We start from the raw sequence: 15258 nt of genomic DNA on the forward strand, positions 1-15258 counted from the left end.
GCATTTACAACAAAATCCAATACGTACTGAAATAAGATATCATATCATTGTTGGACATGAGTGAGTTGTAGCACGGGTCACGAGTTTGAGTCAAAATTTAAATTAACTTAGTGGTAAAAATCTTTATTTCTTAAGAAGTGAAAGATTAAAATAGTTGTGGTATCTTATTTATTGTTTATTTTTTTTACTCTTATTATATTTATTAGAACACAGAAAACCAGGCGGAGAAAACCACAAAAAACAATGAAAACAAAATCAGAAAAGGCAAGCAAGTATAAAAAATAACCACGAGAAGAAAAATATGGACGTACTTGAAGTGGAGTAGAAAACGGTCATAATAAAAACTAGAACGTACTCTCAAAAATAGCTAGAAAAAAAATTCAGAACGTATTTGGAGCCAAGTAAGAAACGTACAAATGAGAACATAAAGAAAAACATACTCGGAGGAAGTAAAACGGGCAAACAAAAAATAGTGAAAAAGAACATAAAAAGAATGAAACAAAGAAATTCTACGCTTACCTCTTTATTAGATTTCTATTCTATATTTTTTATTTGGATTAAGATTCCTATTTAGGTTACCCGGAATCTTAGAGATCTAATTGGATTAAGATTGTTAGCTGTCCATATTCTTATATTTTTCTATTTAATTAAGATTCCCATCCAGGTTACCCGAAATCGAAGAGATCTCAATAGAATGGTGTCGGTGCATAAAGTGACCAACACGTAGATATTTGTAGTTCTGTTATACGTTGTGATCGGATGTGGCCTAGCACTCAATGACACATGGTTTATACTGATTCAGGCAACGTGCCCTATGTCCAGTTTGAGTCGGTCGATGACTTTATTCCTTAGCCTAGGTGCTCGAAGTTTGCTGTGGGGTTACAAACGGAAGGGAGAAAGATAGAGGGTACAAGAGGTCCGGTCGGACTTTGATCTGAAGGGTCGAGAGTGACGGGAACTCTGCTATGTGCTAAGTGTTTGAGCGTGTGCTCGAGGTTTAAACCTAGTGGTTCTACTTTTGTGTATGAGTGAACTGAGGGATTTATCCGTTGGGAGAGAGCGCATCCCCTTTTATAGATGAAGGGGACAGCCTTACAAGCGAGGGAGAGAGAGAGTAAGCATGCTACTAAGTCTTGTTGTCTACGTCGTCGGGTACAAGATAATGGTAGGCGTCCGTAACACTGTTGTTGTCAGACACATGTGGGAGATTTTACCGTATTCACCATGTATGGTAGACGACAGCGCCCACAATACTGTTGATGTTCAGAGGCATGTGGGGGAACCTTACCGTATTTATCTGGTATGGGAGTTGATGGCGTCCACAACACTGTTTGGGTTTTGTCATGCCTAGAAAGTTGCAGGGTACTCTTCTAACATGCCTTGTTGGTACTGTCCTGCAGGTATATAGGGTACGATCATCGGTATTGCAGTTGAATTGAGTGTCCTGCCTTACTTTCTCCGTCCATTTCCTAGTCCTCACCGAGCGGGCATCCTTGGTCGGTTGATCCCAGACATACAGCAATACAAATCAGACGCAGGACATAGGTATTATGCCTTCTTGGTGGCCGAATCTAGATAAAACCTCGTATCTGTCTTGCGTTACCGTCTTGTTTGTGGCTTGCGCATCTGTCTACCGACAATCTACTACCTTGGGCATACCCCTAGGTAGACTGCCGACCATATTTCGTCGACAGTGGCGCGCTAGGTAGGGGGTGTGCGTACTGCTCTCCAAGCAAACAAGATGGTCATCGTCTCCGCCTCCATGGCTACGCCAAACGGCCTCACGTTCACCGTCGGCCAGATCACCTGGACCACTGGCTCCGACGACTTCATCGCCATGGCCACGGAGGAGGTGTGGATTCCAGTCTGCGCCGACCACTGCTCCACCTACATCGGCTACGGCTCCGACCACGATGGGTATGGCTCCGACCACGATGGATCTGGCTCTGACCATGGTACATCTGGCTCCGACCACGCCTGCATCATCTTCAGCCACGCCGATGACTCGTCGTCCGCTTCCCCACTACAAAGGGAAGCAGATCGACAACACCGACCTGCTCGACTCCATCGATCGGGTCGGTACCAAACTCGCTGAAACCCTAGCTCTGGTAAGTACGATTCAAAGTCAACCTAATGAGCAGGTAACCGCTCCCCACAATAGATCTACCCGACCAGCTCGGACTAGTTGTCCTGCACGACTTGGTACAGATCTCATGGTCATATCTACTCCTGAAGGGCGCTCCGCTCGTCGCCAGCCAGTCTCCGCGATGGGTCTCCGGCTCTTCGAGTACGAAGCCTCGATGGGGAACCACCAGGTCCAGCCCTACGGCCTACGAAACGTTGCCTCCAGCTACGCGTATAACCTACAACGCCGCTTGGATCTGTGTTTTATGCACCGACTTCGGCCGAAGCCGCGCAACTTTATCAACATGATCCGGATTGAAGATTATCAAGAAGGATCCGTCCACACGGTCCAAGAGGGTGACTCCAGCTCCTCGTCTGGCACCACATCTAATGCCTCAATGCACACCGAGCTCCAGCATCACGATGATGAAGGCGTCGAATACGTTCTGGATCTCCCAGACCATGCCCTGGGTTTCCCGCAATTCCCGTCTTTCCCACCAAGGCAAGGGGATTTGATCCATGTTGTCAGCAATGACGAACCGCCAGTAGTGGGCGAAACAGAACAAGAAAGGACTACACGCGAAGCTCGCAATATTGACCGGTTTAATCGCCGACAAATCGAAGCCGAAGCAGACCAGGAGGCACGACGCATAAGGGTCCAGCCACGCGACCTCAACGATGCTTTCGACAGGGTGGGGGACAAACAGGTCTTCAAGACTCCGAGCACCAACGTGGCCGTCGCCATGGCGACGATGCAACGGCTACCCAACACCCCAGAAACCCAAGCGGTTCGCGATGAAATACAAGCCTATCTGACGGCTGCCATGGCCCAGACCACAGAGATTGTAAATCAAGTCTGGGCTCCATCTGTCTCAGTCGAGTCAAGCCACAGCCGCCAGCTTCCAAGTCGCTCACAGCCACTCAACCCACATGGCTCGCACAACAACGACCTATCAGACAACCGTCAAGGCGGAAACAATGGCCACGATGGTGGTCAGGATGACAACCGCCGTTGGGACGACAACCATCACGACGTCCGAGACGATAATCGCCGAGACAACCGCGATAATCGCCGTGATAACCGCGGTCACAAGGCTAATCCAGATGGCAATCGAGATCACCATGATGGCAATAACGATCTCCGCCATTACCTCGGTGGACGCGATCTGCGCGCTCGCATCAACCAGAGAGCCGATGATCGAGCATCCTATGAAAGCTATCGCCGTATGGAGTATGACACTGCCCATGATCCGCTGGGTTTGAAGCAGTTTACTCCACATCTTCGCCAAGTCATATGGCCCAAGAATTTCAAACTCAAGAAACTTCAGAAGTACGACGATAAGGAAAACCCTAAATTATGGGTCATGCTCTACGAAACTACGTGCAGATCAACCATGGCTGACGAGCACGTCATGTCTAACTACTTCCCAGTCGCTGTTGGCCATGTAGGTCACCAATGGCTGGTCAGCTTGCCGACAAACTACTTTGATTCTTGGCAGGAGCTTAAGCAAGCCTTCATCGACAATTTCATCGCTACTTGTGAACAACCGGGCGTGAGTACATCTGGCGTTTCTTAGAGATGCGCATCAAGGTCCCATCAATCTCCGACAATGAGGCAATTGAGGCTTTCATCACTGGCCTCCGCTTCCACGACGCCCTAAGAGACAAGCTCCTTCGGAAGAGACCTAAATCGGTCATAGCGCTCCTAGCCACCGCCAAGAAATATGCGGACGCCGACGACGCTAAGAAGATAATTATTGAAGAAGTAGCAAGGGTTCCACGCTCCGACCACCCCCACACCACGATGACTACCGTGGCAACCATGGTTGGAACGACAATTTTGACCGCCGCAACCAGCGCAACGACTCCCGCAACCACCACGACCAACGTAATCAGTGGCGTAACCGCCGTGACGATTACAGGAGCAAGCGTGCTCGGGAAGACGACGGCGAGGTCAATACCATTAAAAAGGGTGGTGGACGTCGTAACTACAAAGACGACTATGCCAAAGCATTGAAAGGGCCCTGCCAGCTCCATCCTAAGTCAAACCATACCATGGAGAATTGCCGCATTCTCAAGTCTATCTATATGCGTCAACAGGCTCCGGACACATCCGATAAGCCTAACGATGCAGGGGAACAGCGTAACGAGGATAACGACGATGACGATGTAGACCCTCGTCACAAGTACGTCAAGCCAACCAATCGCGTGCACACCATCATCAGAGGCAAAGTGTCCATCGAGACCAAGCGGGAACGCAAGCTGCTCGCCCGTACTTGCTTGAACGTGGCCAACGCTGATAACCTCCTCGCCGATCCGTAGCTCCCTCTGTGGTCTCACCGCGAAATCTCTTTCAGCAGGAAGGACCAATGGGCCGCAATACCGGAGCTAGGACATTTTCCCCTGGTCCTTGATCCTTGTATTAACAAGGTCCAGTTCGATAGAGTACTAATCGACAGCGGCAGCTCCATCGATATACTGTTCAAGAACAGTCTGCCTGCCCTGAAGATAGCTTAGGCGGATCTTAAGCCATACGAGGCACAGTTCTGGGGTGTTCTCCCCGGACAGAGCTCTACACCTCTCGGGCAGATCATGCTACCTGTGTAGTTTGGGACCCCGGACCACTTCCGCACCGACTATGTCAACTTTGTGGTCGCTGACTTCGACGGCACCTACCATGCTATTCTTGGTCGACCGTCGCTCACCAAGTTCATGGCCATACCTCATTACAGGTATCTGGTGCTCAAGATGCCTACCGAGAAAGGAGTCCTAACCCTCCGAGGTAATGTGTACGCCGCTTACACCTGTGAAGACGACAGTTTCAAAATAGCAGAGGCCCATGACCTCTCTATTCGCATGGCCGAGACCATGCTCGACGCTAAGAAGACCTCAGCCGACCACCTGGAGATCCCAGACCTCGAGGCTCCACACAAGAACATCAAGTCAAAGGAGCACAAGGTGATCTAGCTAGTCGACGGCGACTCTAGCAAAACAGCCCTTATCGGGGCCAAACTGGATCCCAAATAGGAAGACGCGCTCATCGGGTTCTTGAGGAGCAACGTGGATGTGTTCGCATGAAAACCTGCTGACATGCCCGGTGTACCTTGGAACTTGATCGAGCACTCCTTGAATGTCAACAGCAAGGCCAAACCTATCAAGTAGAAGCTATGATGGCTCGCTCACGACAAAAAGGAGGCGATTAGGGTAGAAGTGACATGGCTTTTGGTAGCCGGATTTATCAAAGAAGTGTATCATCCGGAGTGGTTAGCCAACCCGATTCTTGTACGCAAAAAGAATAATGAATGGAGAATGTGCGTTGATTACACTGATCTCAACAAACACTGCCCTAAGGACCCCTTCGGCTTGCCTTGCATAGACAAGGTCATAGATTCAACCGCTGGTTGCGAGCTCCTTTCCTTTCTCGATTGCTACTCTGGTTATCACCAGATCGCTCTCAAAAAGGACGATCAGATCAAGACGTCTTTCATCATGCCTTTCGCCGCCTACTGCTACACGACTATGTCGTTCGGGCTCAAGAATGCCGGGGCTACATACCAACGCGCCATTTAGGCCTGCCTCACAGACAAGATAAAAGACGACCTTGTAGAGGCCTATGTGGATGATGTAGTTGTCAAAACCAAGGAAGCACATACCCTTGTTGACAACCTAAAACACACCTTTGCAGCCCTCAATATATTCCAATGGAAGAAACCCAAAGAAGTGCATCTTTGGTGTTCCTTCTGGTATATTGCTAGGCAACATCGTCAGTTACGACGGCATACGCCCTAATCTAGAGAAAGTCAAAGCTATCTTAGACATGAAGCCCCCCAAAAAGGTGAAGGATGTCCAGAAGCTTACCGGATGCATGGCTGCTCTCAGCCGTTTCATATCAAGATTAGGAGAAAAAAGGCTACCGTTTTTCAAACTGCTCAAAGCATCCGAGAAATTTGAGTGGTCGGAGGAAGCAGACGCTGCCTTCATGTAGCTAAAACAATACCTTACATCACCTCCGGTCCTCACTGCTCCCAGAGAAGATGAAACTCTCCTACTTTACATTGCGGCAACCAATCGGGTGGTCTCCACTACCATGGTGGTCGAGCGCGACAAGCCGGGCCACGCCTATAAGGTACAGCGGCCAATTTATTTCATCAGTGAGGTACTCAATGAATCCAAGACCAGGTACCCACAGATTTAGAAACTGCTCTACGCCATACTGATAACATCCTAAAAGTTGAGACATTACTTCGACGGATATCGTGTAGTGGTCATGACCGAGTACCCTTTGGGGGACATCATTCGCAATAAGGATGCGAATGGGCGCATTGTCAAATGGGCAATGGAGCTATGCCCCTTCTCCTTGGAATTTTCAAGCCGTACTACAATCAAGTCTTAGGCACTCATTGATTTCATCATCGAGTGGACAGACTTAAGCACGCCTGCCTCTTCGGGATCTGACAAATATTGGACGATGTACTTCAACGGCTCTCTCAACATTGACGGTGTGGGAGCAGGAGTTCTTTTTGTGTCACCATCCAAGGAGCAGCTCCGGTACGTCCTCAGGATTTATTTCCTGACATCTAATAACGCCGCCGAATATGAAGCATGCCTGCATGGTTTACGCATTACGGTTGAGCTTGGTGTTAAACGTCTCTATGTCTACGGAGACTCGTCTCTGGTCATCAACCAACTCAACAAGGACTGGGACATGACCAGCAAAAAGATGGATGCATACTGTAAATCGACAAGAAAGCTGGAAGGCAGGTTCTATGGCATCGAGTACATACACGTGGTCCGAAACAAGAACCAAGCAGTGAATGCGCTGTCAAAGTTAGGATCATCCTGAGCCAAAATCCCACATGGAGTATTCATCCAAGACCTGCTCACGCCTTCCATCGAAGAGGAAGATTCCACGGTCGATAAAGCTCCAAACCAGCAATTGGTGGCTACGATTCCGGCGCCGAGCACAACTGAGCCACCTCCGACCACTCATGAGCCAGACTGGAGAACACCTTTCATCAAGTACTTAATAGATGGCAGCGGTTATACTGATCGGACAAAAAATGAGCGCCTGATGCGTCGCAGTAAGCAGTATCTGCTCGTCGATGGCAAGTTATGGCGCAAAAACGCAAAGGAGGAAATCTTGATAAAGTGTATAACCCAGGAGGAAGGCGAACATCTCCTGGACCAAATCCACTCTGGCTCCTACGGCAACCACGCGGCCTCAAGAACACTGGTCGGTAAGGCTTTCCGAGCAGGGTTCTATTAGCCATCAGCAGTAGCCGACGCAGAGAAGCTAGTCCGCTACTGTGAGGGTTGTTAGTTCTTCGCTAAGAGAATCCATGTACCAGCACATGAGATCCAGACGATTTCAGCCTCTTGGCCCTTCACATGCTGGGGACTGGATATGATCGGGCCTTTCAAACCGGCTCCTAGGAAATTTATATGCATCTTTGTGCTGATTGATAAATTTTCTAAGTAGATAGAATACATGCCTCTGGTACAGGCATCCTCAGAGAAGGCTGTCACGTTCCTCGACCAGGTCATCCACCATTTCGCTGTACCCAATAGCATCATCACCGATCTGGGTACTCAGTTCATCGGAATGCTTTTTGGGACTTCTACGATGAAAGGAGCATAGTAGTAAAATACATCTCGGTAGCGCACCCTAGAGCTAATGGACAAGTCGAGCGGGCAAATGGCATGATCTTGGACGCATTGAAGAAGAGGATGTATAGAGAAAACGACAAAGCTCCCGGAAGATGGCTCAAAGAGTTACCAGCTGTGGTCTAGGGCCTCAGAACGTAGCCCAGTCGTAACACCGACGTCTCACCATACTTTATGGTTTACGGCGCTGAGGCAGTCCTCCCACCAGATATAGCTTTCTGATCAGCATGAGTAGAGAACTTCGACGAAGGCAAGGTCAATGAAGTACGGGAGCTAGAAGTGAGCAGCGCAGAAGAGAAAAGGCTCGATTCTTGTGTACGCACGGCCAAATATCTTGCTGTTTTGTGCAGGTACTACAACAAGAACGTTAAAGAGTGGTTCTTCGTGGTCAGGGACTTAGTCCTAAAGTGGAAGACGAACCAGGCTGGTGTCCACAAACTCGCAACCCCATGGGAGGGACCCTTCATGATCAAGGAAGTCACACGACCAACGTCTTACAGGTTAGCTCACCTGGACGGTATGGACGTACCAAACTCATGGCACATCGACAAGCTTAGATGTTTCTATGCTTAACTACTAAGATATGTACTCCTCTTGTACTTTCGATTTACTTCAATAAAGCAATTATGATTTCTCCGACCACTCTAATGTGTCACTTCGAATTTTATGGTTATTCTAACTTAGCCAGTACAAGCCGACCACCACTCCTTCTATAGTTTTTGGAGCAGGCCTTATCTTCGGTTCCTCCCAACACGTGCATGGGATCCGCTCTCTACATTACGGGTGATCGGCAGGTCCCCCTTGGTTTGACTTGTCCGTGTCTACGTGTGTACAGGTCACCGTACCTCATACTCCGACCACATGGCAAACTAAGGCCGCACAAACTTTCCAGGATGATGTGTCGAGCAAAATGGTACAACTAAACAGAACATTAACATGTTCTCACATAGTTACACCAACATAAAGTTTCAAGCTTAAATACGTTTTATACAAAGCAAACAAGCTTATAATGATATACAGTTACGTTATTACAAGCTTGCCTGAAGAGGCTCAAGTTTACAATAACACAACTATGTCCTCCTTCTACAGCTCTAAGCCTATTACATTGGCTGGTCGGGGCGCGTGACACTTACTGCTCGCCGATTCCGACATCCTACTCGAGTCTCAGGGACTCTTGTGCTAGTCGAGCTGAAGGGGATGGCCCTGCCGATGCCTGGCTGGTCGAGACCGCAGGCTTCGTTGGTTGGTTTACAACTGATGGTATTTCCAGCTAACTCGTCAATGGCGTACCCTATACAGGTATTGTCCCACCTCCACACAGGTTAATGTCACCAATTATCTCTGATGACAAGTCCAGCTGGGCCGTCCGAAGCTCCTCCACCTTGTCTGGGTCTACCTCATCTGGGTACCCAGCCTCCAGGCGCTTGAGATCGATCAGGGGGTAGTGAGCATGTACCATGCTTAGTACATGGGCACCCGTGTACTCACCCGCCTCCTTCACAAACTCTTGGAACCATCTCCACGCTTGTCTGCATCTCTCGACCAGTCCGAGCTGGGGCATCCTTGGCTCTTCCTCTATGAGCGCTGGGTCGATAAGGTCGAGGATGGGCACAATGCCAGTTGCCACTTCTTGGCATTGGTTCTTCCACGTGTCCCGCTCCTCGGTGACCTCGAGGCATCATGCTTTCCAGCCGTCACGCTCTTTGATCATGGCCTCCAGATGTCTCTTGGCATTGACTTTTAAAACTGAACACCGTACAAGACATCAAATGTTATGGCACGACAAGACAAGGCGGGCAACAGAATGAGAAAGGTGGTCTAGAATACTTACTTTTCAGTTCCTCCTTCATTTTGGTGGTGTGGTCCTAGAGTGGAGACTGGTTGCGTGCTAGTTTCTCGTTGTCTTCCTTCAGACGACCACACTCTGCGGTCACACGGCTATTCCCCTCTTGGAGGCGGGTTACTTCAGCTTCTAAGCCTGCATTACAGCTGTCACTACCAACAACACAACAATACGTGTTACACACTTGCTGTGATAAAGTGACAACTTACTTATTCTTTCCCGCTCTTTGTTATTAAGCTGGCTGACCAGGTTCTGGTTCTATGCCTCTAGCTCTGCCCTCTTCTGGTCGGCGGCTTCAAGTTGGCGACGCAAGTGTTCCACCTCGGCCACCAGTTCTTTATTATTCGCCGTGATCCCCTCAATCTGGTCGAAGCACCTCTTTCGGTACTTTGCGGTCTTCATCAAGTCCTGCACATAAATAAGCAAAGTTAGACAGATCGACTACATAACAGGGTCAAGTGGTCAAGCCAAACATACCTGGACTTCTGTCACCAGACGCTTTGCCGCCTGTTCGACTCTTAAGGTCTCTTTGACCTCTGAGATTTCTTCGTGCATAACCCATTCGTCGTTCCGCTAGCGCGACACATATACATGTTGTCGCTTATCTTGGGGACGGCCCAGGACCTCTTCTACTTCATCCTCTTCAGCCTTCTATTTGGGGGGCGGCGCTGGTCTGGAGTCTGCAGTCTCCGCGACCACCATGGCTTTTCCATGAGCCGTTGCATCGGCAAGAGTGCTCTATGCCACTTCCGGCTGCTGCTCCTCGGCTTGATCCGGTTCCCTTGGTGCCAAGGTATCTGCCTCAGCAGGGTTTATGCTTGGAGCACTTGTACTCTGCTCGGCTGTCTTCTTGACCAGCCGCTCGGGGACTAATGTCTGGTCATCCGCCTGCTGAGGTCCCGGTGGAGTTCCTTCTATAGGCTCCTCCATGGCTGGCTGCTGGGCAGTTTTTCCCGCCATTGCTAGTGAAGTTGTGTCGCACCCAGCTAGCTGGTCGGGGTTCTTGGTGGACACCGACCTAATATATCAGAGAAAAGTTCAGAAGATAATAGTATTTAATACAAATTACAAGCTTACATCAAAGTTATAGATACTTACAGCTTCGAAGCACGGAATGATGTGGCGAAGGAGTGTCTCCTCGACCGCCCCTACTCCGCGTGCTCGGTAGGTTCCACCGGAACTCTTTCCACCACCGGCACAGGCGTCGGGGTTTGATGCTCGACATTTCCCTCGCTTGTCCTCTGTGTTGCAGTGGTCGGTGATGCGATCACTGCTAGCATAGAGGAGCCACCCTGCTCTGTCGACCCCATTTGTCTCCTCCTCTTTCGAGGGACGAGCCGGAAGATGTCCGCATCCTCTGCTTCGTCGTCTGAAAGGGGGAAGATGGCTTGGCATCGTTTGTTGGCAGCCAGACGCTTGCCAGTGGCTCTAGTCGATGCATCCTCCACAGCCTCGAGTGCCGCCCAGTGGACGTCGTCGGTCCTAGCGCTGGTCTAGGTGGCTGGGCCGGCAACTTGCGGCCAATCCACACCGGGGGGCAGAGACACGAACACTGTTTCCCGGTCACGACCATTACTCTGAGACACATAACAGAGACAACAGTCAATTTCTTGTTACAACATGATTCTACAGTTAAAAGGAAGCATCATTTACCTTTGGGGGAGGTCGGGCCAGCTTGAAGGCATGCTCGATGTTGTTCAACCTGACATAATTGGGATTGGCCAGGTTGAATAGCTCCCCAATCCTGGCCTTGATTTCTATCTTGTCGAGCACCTCTTTCCTAGTCCTTGTTGGATCTGCGCTCCCCTAGTACTCGAAGCTAGGATGTACCCTCTTCTGGCAGGGCTGGATCCTTCGGCTGATGAAGTTCCCGACCACACTTGGGCCATCTAGCCTTCCCCACGGGATCATCCCGAGCAGTTCGGTGATCTGCTCCAAGTTCTCAGACTTCTCCGACCAGCTGTTCTTCTTCTTCGGAATCAGCCCCACGTCGCACAGGGTGATGGTGTTCGGCTCTTCATGGATGTAGAACCACTTCTTGTACCACTCGTCCAGTGAGGTGTTCTAGGGGCAGTGCAAATATTGGGCTTTCATACCGTCGCGCAGATTTAGGTAGACGCCTCCGGCTATCTTCAAGCCACCGCTCCCTTTCTTCCAAAGACAGAATAGGTGGCGAAAGAGGTCAAAATGGGGCTGGAAGCCACCATAAGCCTCACAGAGATGGATGAATGTGGAGACAAGAAGAATCGAGTTGGGATGCAGATTGCAAATCCCAATCTCGTAATACAAGCAGAGACCCTGAAGGAAAGGGTGCATTGGAACCCCAAAACCCCGTTTGAAGAAATTCTTGAACACCATAATCTCACCTGGTTGTGGATCGGGGAAGCTTTCTCCTTCCGGCGCACGCCATCCTGCGAGTGCCTTGTTGTGGAGCACTCCCATGGCGACGAGGTCTTCGATGGTCTGCTCATTGCTCCGTGACTTCCACCACTCCTTCGCCATGACTCCGCCTTTCTTCTAGGCATCTCTCTTCGCCATTAGTCTATCCTTACTAAGGGGGTGGATGCGGTGGCAAGGGGGTTGGTGATGATTTTCGAAGGAATAGGGTTCGGCAAGAGGAAGAAGAAGGTTGTGGCAGCGAATGACAATGGGGAACGGTATGAGTAACTTACCAGATCTACATTATAAATAACAAAGAGCTCCATCATTTCGTCCACCCGAGATTATTGGGAGACGTGCGCACGTGCCGCAGACAGTTGTTCACACAACCTCAAGATCTACGCCAATAAACACGCCCCTTTGTTACCAGTGTACGCGCCTCTTCGTTGATAGTGTAAGAGAGTCCACACTGACGCACCTCCATACAGGTGCCAAGCGACTGTTTGCCAGAAAAGAGTAAGAAGACAGAATGATGTACTATACCCGTCTGCTTTTTTGACCAGACATGTCAGACTGGACTTGGCAGAGAAAGGAGATAAATAAATACACCAAATAAATACATCAATGGCGTTCGTATTTTTTATGCTTGTCTTGTGCTCAAGGATGGATCAGACTCCTACAATGCTCGGGGACCGCCTAGACCACTGCCGTGCTCGGGGACTGCCCAGACCACTGCTGTGCTCATGGACTACCAAGACCACTACCGTGCTCGGGGATTGCTCTGACCACTGACATGCTCGGGGACTGCTCCGACTACTGCCGTGCTCGGGGACTGCTCCGACAACTGATGTGCTCGGGGACTGTCCCGACCTTTGCTTGGAAAATGGTCCTCCTCGGCTACATGTGATTTGTACTCACATACAGTTGAGAGACATTTATTTAGACCTTGCTACAAGGCTCATATTTCACCTTCCAGCAAGCTCAGGGAGTACGTCGGTACGATGCACCTACCGGTGCATCTCGTATCGCCTGTACAACGATTGGATTTTTAACTTCGGTGGAAATTCTATTTAGACCCTGGCACTACATGCCTGCATCACCTACTACCAGGCTCGGGGACTAAGTGGGCACACTTCACCTCGCGGTGAATGTGTTTTAATTGACCCCTGTGCTTTGAATGATTGTAAGGATTATCAATGTGCTCGGGGACTGTCCCGACCACTGCTCGGAGAATTGTTCTCCTCGGCTACATGTGAGTTGTACTCACATACAGTTGAGATACATTTATTTAGACCTTGCTACAAGGTTCATACCTCGCCTTCCAGCAAGCTCAGGGACTACGTCGGTACGATGCACCTACCGGTGCATCTCGTTTTTGTTTGTACGACAATTGGGTTCTCAACTTAACTGGGAATTCTTTTTAGACCCTGGCACCACGTGCCTACGTCACCTACTACCAGGCTCAGGGACTAAGTGGGCGCACTTCACCTTGCGGTGAATGTGTTGGTTTTTTCGACCCCTACGCCTCTGACGTTCAAGGACGCTATGCTTCAAGACCACTTATATTTCTTTCCAGAAATACAAGTGGGCACACTTCTCAGGACGGAAATCTTTTTCTTTTTTCTTAAGAGCACCATACATTCTTCGGATAACTTACTTCTTCGGCGATGACGGTGGTCAGAAATGTCAAGAACTCAAGCCTTACTTGTCGGAGAAGGTTAAAATGGCGTGTCTCAGCATAATACATGGTGCTTGGGGACTAGCTGTGGGGGTATTAACCCCTATACCCTTATGGCTAAGCTTGGGCCGGCCCGGATCGATGGGTCCGGTCCACCTGAAAGACGACATGCGGCCCAGCCAACCTGATCAGAGTCCCGCACAAGGAGTCAAGGCGGATTTAGCGATCAAGCAGGATCCTGGTCGGTTAGAATAGGAATCCTTATCCGGCCACATATGACAATTGTAATTGACTGGGATTGGTTTCCAGATCTGTAACCCTACCCTCCGGACTATATAAGGCGGGTAGGGGATCCCTCTAAAAAACATCTCTCATTGACATACAGCAATACAAATCAGACGCATGACGTAGGTATTACGCCTTCTTGGTGGCCAAACCTGGATAAAACCTCGTGTCTGTCTTGCGTCACCGTCTTGTTTGTGGCTTGCGTATCTATCTGCCGACAATCTACTACCTTGGGCATACCCCTAGGTAGACTGGCGACCATATTTCATCGACAGAGACGCGGGTCGAAGTTGAAAGTGGTGTTTGTCCAGGCCTTTTGGTCGGAGAGACCGTCCGGAGGCGGACCGAAGTCGGAAGCGAACGTTGTTCCTCCTTAGTAGGCCTTTCGGTCGGAGAGGCAGGCCGAAGTCGGAAGCGGGCCTCGTCCCTCCTCGGCCAGACCTTCCATTCGAAGATTGGATTGTTCTTCTAGCCTGTCGTTTAGGTATTTGGGCCGGCCCATGAGTTGCGCGTCGTTCGCAACGTTTTTTGCTGGGCGGAGCCTTTGTTGGAAAGTCGGTCCATGAGGAACCCCGGGTTTATGAAGCCGACAAATGGAAAAATATGATGGAGAGAAATTTTGGCTTTTTATTATTATAGCAAAATTGCCAGCGCATTGCAATGGGACGCACGTCTTGAAATGGTCATAGACAATTTATAGCATAAAGAATTAATGATCACCTCATGTATTTTCAATTAGTTGTGTGATTCTATTCTATATCATAGTTGGACAAGTGTTACTCATATTTCATACTCATGTTGTCAATCCCTGAATGTCCGTGCGTCACAACGGGGTTTATATCTTGTGTCATCGTTCTAATGCACTTTAGAATTAGATTACATAGGTTGATTGGACATACGCTATCCAATTCGCATGAGTACGGCTCATAAGTTTAAGACAATTAAATAATTAAGATTTTAATCTCTAATTCACCATATATTACTAACCCTTAGTGAACTGTGTACGAAAGTGACGGGCGGCAGTTACTAGACAGACAAAGCTAAAAGGAAACACACAAAAAAGCTCGTGCTTCCATTATTTTTATCTTTTTTTCCTTTCTTTTTTCTTCTTTTATATTTTATTACTTATTACTCCTTTTCCTTATCCCGTCGCTCCCATCCCCGGGATCTCACGGCTCGCGCACCATGGTCTCTCTTTCTTCTCCGCCGCTCCATCGCGCCCGCTCAGCCAACTACCACCGCCCCGCACCTCCCGTCGTGTGTATTCTATAATTAAGATTCCTAT

Source organism: Miscanthus floridulus, chromosome 17 (genome assembly GCF_019320115.1).
Source record: "Miscanthus floridulus cultivar M001 chromosome 17, ASM1932011v1, whole genome shotgun sequence".
NCBI lineage: Eukaryota > Viridiplantae > Streptophyta > Magnoliopsida > Poales > Poaceae > Miscanthus > Miscanthus floridulus.